The 4,980-nt window shown below is 34.6% G+C and overlaps 1 protein-coding gene across 1 annotated transcript in view; it reads left to right on the forward strand.

The window, feature by feature from the left end:
• The window catches only part of LOC107661964 (pyruvate carboxylase, mitochondrial-like), a 211,738-nt gene that overhangs the window by 70,898 nt on the left and 135,860 nt on the right, over nt 1–4,980 (forward strand). The window lies entirely within an intron of this gene.

The raw sequence follows: 4,980 nt of genomic DNA on the forward strand, positions 1-4,980 counted from the left end.
TTTTTTTTTTTTGTCATTTAGACCTTTAATTGTCACTCGTATTGTCATCAGGCAGGTCATGCTGACTGATTTTTTTTTTTTGCTACTAAATGCCAACCAAAGAGTGTTCCTGGGTCATTTATTTTGGCTTTTAAATAAAATTCAATGAAACCAGTTTCAACAGGTAGCTGTGCTAAGTGTAATTGCATCATGACTTTGAAATGTGACATGCCTAAAGATTCTCACCCCAAGATATAAGTTTAAGTGTTATAAAGCTTGCTTTGACATTAGGTGATGTAGCCACACATTATATATTTTATCTTCATCTTTCATCTTTGGATTCGAAACTATTTGAAAATAGCATTAGTAAAAGTTCAGGAAGTTAGAACAGAGTGCCTGTGGAAACTTTCATCTTTTTTTTTCTTCCGTTCCAATAGCTGCACAAGTTTTCTATTAAAAAGTGCAATTGCGATTTAAAATTCCAGCTTGTTTGTAGGACTACAGAATTTGGCCAAAATGTTGTGATTAATCAATAATGGCTATTAATAAATATGGCTATAAAATAATAATAATAATTATTATTATTATCAATTTATGTTATATTATAATTAAAATTACAATACTAATATTAATGGCTGTCTTTTATTTTAACAGAAAACCACAAGGAACTCTTAAAGCTTATCTTTTGCTGATAAGTGCTTCTCATAAAAAATATGGAAAGATGGCAGCCACATGTTGTTTACCAAATGTACGTTAAAGCGACTCAAACTGAGTGAAGTCGCAGAGATGGAGTTTGTGTGGAACAGCATTTAGCGTGGGACGAGCAGCTCTGAGACAGTGCAGACACTGGCGGATAATGAGCTGCTCACGAAAGAGCACTGTGCCGCATTTCACTATGAAACACGCAGCACATATATTTATTTAATTAAATTGCAGCTTTTGCGATTTGATAATCGCACTAAACCATATCGTGATTTTGGTTTTATTTCCATTAATTGTGCATCCCTATGTTCCCAAATAATGAATGTGCATGAATGACAAAAAAAAGTTAACTACTAAGTATCTAACCTAGTATCTAACTAGCATTAAGTGATGGTTGTAAGTGAGTTAGATGTGTGACATGCATCTGTTTATCCTAATTTTAAAAATAATAATGATAAACGATACTACATATAATACTTCTAAGTCTTTCTTATCACCATCCTTATTTCTTATATGACAAAAAGAAGCTTGAACATTCTGCCCGGCATCTCATGGGGGAAAAAACAGGGATCAAACTATATGGAGATGCATGGTGACAAAATTTGCATTTTTGTATGAACTATTAATGTGTCCTATATCTCTAACTTACAACTAACTATCCGTCCTCTCCTTTCCTCCCACTTCCTCTGTTTGCTTAATTTTCTCTTTCTTATTTTTTCTTCCCAGCAGGTAGAACAGCAGACATGATCAGAGAGTGGGGGACTCAGCAAACATAGATGTAGTTCAGCCATGAAATGTGTGTACCTAAAAAAAAAATACACTGTTAAAAATGCATGGCCAAACATAATAAATCCTGGGTTGGATGAATAAGTCATGGCTTGAGTGCTCCAGAGAGGTGGAAGAGATGCACAGAGGGAGGAAAGAGAGAGAAAGCTCAGCGAGAAAGGGCGTAAAACGTCTGACCCAGCAAGAGATCATAGCATTTTAGTTGAGCGAGAGAGAGAAAGAGAGATAAAGAGGTGAAGAAAATGAAAGAATGACTCCCCGAGCACAGAAATGCACACAGTCCTTCTGAGAAACAGTGGGATACAGAAGGAGATGGGGACAGTTGAATTAAAATGCTGTTGACAGTAGATTTCTCGTTGCTTGACTTTTGGAGACTGTCTACTCACACTTTATATTCTTAGGAGTTGAATTTACTTACTAATTTGAGAAACTTGTTCCATCAAATTAAGTAACGACATCACAGAAAACGTGTGTCATGTAGTTCACCTAATGTGGTCTTCTAAAAGAGTCAACTTAACCATTTAATTGAAGTTGTTTAATTGTAGGTAGATTCAGTTAATTGTTTCTACTCAATCCTTTCAGTTGATTCACTCTCGTTAACTAAATTATAGTCATCATATTAATTATATTGTCGTTTTACTCACTCTGGCTCAGTCAAACATGATAGATTTACCCAATATTTATGTGTGCCTAAAGCCCATTTTTGAGGAGCAAAATTACTTCAAATGGTTTCCCACTTTGTTCAAATGGAACCCTAATCACCCTAATGGTGAATGCATTAAAAAATAAAAAATAAAAATCTGGAGTACTATTAAGAGCAAAAACTATTAATTCTTAAAAACAACTATGTTGTAAATTCCTGCCCTTTTATCAAGCATACAGAATTAAATTATTCAAGCGTAGAGGCTTATGTGTATTCCCCCCAGCTACAGTGCTCAGGAGCAGACACAACAATATCATTGCAAAGCCTTAGCTTTATTAAAGATTTATCATTCAGTCCGATTAGCTGAAACAGAAAACATGGATTCAACAAGTTTCTACCAGCCAGAGCAATATTTCTTCCAAATAAAGAAATACTGCAGGGAGGGCATGTTGTTTTTATTCAAAATGAACTCATACACATAAGTTAGTACGGCCAGTCAGATCAAAGAGAGAGTGTTATTTTACAATTTATTGCATTTTATTAACACTTAAGGTTTAATTTTATGATTTATGTAATCCAAATACTTTCAGGAAGAATGTTCCCCACTCCTTTTCTTTCTTTTTAATTTTTATTTCTTAATTTTTGTTTATTTATTTTTTTGTAAATCTTTTTATACTCTCACCTACTTTTGTACTACGTGTATCAGATTATTCATTTGATAATTTTGTAAAAGTGACAGGACACAAAAATTATGGCTCCCAAATTTCCAATCACAGTAGTTGCTTTAAACATGCTAGGCTATATGCTTCTTTATTATGAGTTTTGCTTTTGTTTTCTTTTGTTTCGTTTTGGATAAGAGATATGGATCAATGGATATGAAATATGGACTCTGTTCACACAGTCAATGTTTAAGATTGCGACAGTCAGCGAGTTGTCAACTGTATGATTTCTGCTCATTCAGCACATATCATCCAGACTTGGTCTGTGGTTATAGAACCAAACTCTTTTTTTCACAACAGAACTGTTTGTGAACAGTTTTAGATGTCTGATCATGAATAGTAATGGTTTTCTGCAGCGTGAACAGTCACTGTGAATCGTGCCCCGTCTGCGTGAGACCTTCACATGCAAATTCACACACTCACACACACTTCCTCCATGCAATCAGAATAGACTGAATTCCTTTCTCAATCACATATATTTTGCTCTCTCCCTCACTATACTCCTCCTCCTCACCCCATCAGCCTTTTTCTCTCAGTGAGGATGAAATGCTACCTTACAGTGCATGTGAAATGCAAAAATACATTAGTTAACACAGACACACTCTCAGTCGCGATATTAAAACAGTCTGTGGGCAACACACTCTGAGCAGAGACTCCCAGCTATACCGTAGAGTTTTTCCCATTTAAACCTTGAAATTAACAAAGTTGTAGTATTTATAATGAAGAAACATTATGAAATAAAATTAAGGATATCTATTTTAGATTTTGCACAGTTTCTAGGTCACTAGTCATGTATAAGTAAAGTTGCAACATTGCTCATGTGACTCTTTGTACAGACAGACAGGCGTTCTTGCAATGAAGCTCCAGGTGCACTTTAGATCACCTCAAATAATGAGAAAATCATCAGGTTTTTCACAAATGTATGGACTTAAAATTAAATACATTATGTTAATGTTGAAACTTTTCACACAAATTTTCATGATGACAGTATAGTTTGGAAATGTTCAGATAGAAGCATATTCAATAGCTCAGTCTTATGAATCCAACTGTACGTATATTATATGCACATACTCAGCCCACTGCAATTATTATGCAGAGCTGGTACACACAGAATAATATATTAACAGATACAAGCATCATGTGTGTGCTTAGACGGCTTTGCTTTGTGTTGTTAACCCTCAAGCAGGAAGATTAAAAAAAGGCATAGAAATTAAATGCTGTTTTCCAAAATGTTAGGAGTCAAGTAACGAAGGAAAACATTTCAAATTTTTCTTTCAAAATACTGCTTTTATTTCCATTTTTACAGCTCGTATCTCCCATCAAAATAAAATGCAGAAGATTCAACTGAAGGGTTAAAGTGAAAGCACAAAGATGCCCATATTAGCATTCATGCAGTAGCTATACATCAAAGAGGTCTCGCTGAGATAGAGGGTGAAAAACATAGGGTGAGAGAATGTTTGATCATGTGATAAACATTTAGCTTCCTACTGAGAAGCTTCCTGAGAAGAAAAAATTTCATTAATGACAGCATTATAATTATTCTCCTCATCAATGCAGTATTAGCACTTGATTAAGTCATAGTCTTCATCATCAACATCATTATTGTTATCATCAGTGTAAGGGAAACAGGTCAATTTAGCTCAAAGGGAATCATTTAAGATTTTAAAGGGAATTTGGACAGAATCACTGTTTTACGGCTGCTCACTGAGACGGCCAGCGATTCATTGAACGGGCCGTATAACATCAACTCTGCAATGGATATTTATATCCAAAATATAGTGAAAACACTATTAATTAGCACAGTAACAAGATCGGCAGTTTAAGACATTAACTTGTAAGCACAAAACACAAGATACTTCTCATTTCAATATGAATAAGACTTTATTGGATAAATCTAAGACATATAAACTCATCTAACACATAAACACACGCATTCACACATTCACACAAGTTGCAGGAAGAGAGAAAGTGAGGAAAGAATGAGTTTAAGAGAATGAAAATGTGAAATCCCAAGTTTACAGCAATATGTGCAATTGCATAGATCTGAACAACCATCAATCACTTAATTAACCCTCGCATTGAGTTCCTCAATTAGGTTAAAATTTATATTAAATGCACCAGTTCAGCTAGAATCTGGAGGTACTTGCGTTG

This window comes from Sinocyclocheilus anshuiensis, unplaced genomic scaffold, assembly GCF_001515605.1.
Source record: "Sinocyclocheilus anshuiensis isolate Anshui unplaced genomic scaffold, SAMN03320099.WGS_v1.1 scaffold603, whole genome shotgun sequence".
NCBI classification, from domain to species: domain Eukaryota; kingdom Metazoa; phylum Chordata; class Actinopteri; order Cypriniformes; family Cyprinidae; genus Sinocyclocheilus; species Sinocyclocheilus anshuiensis.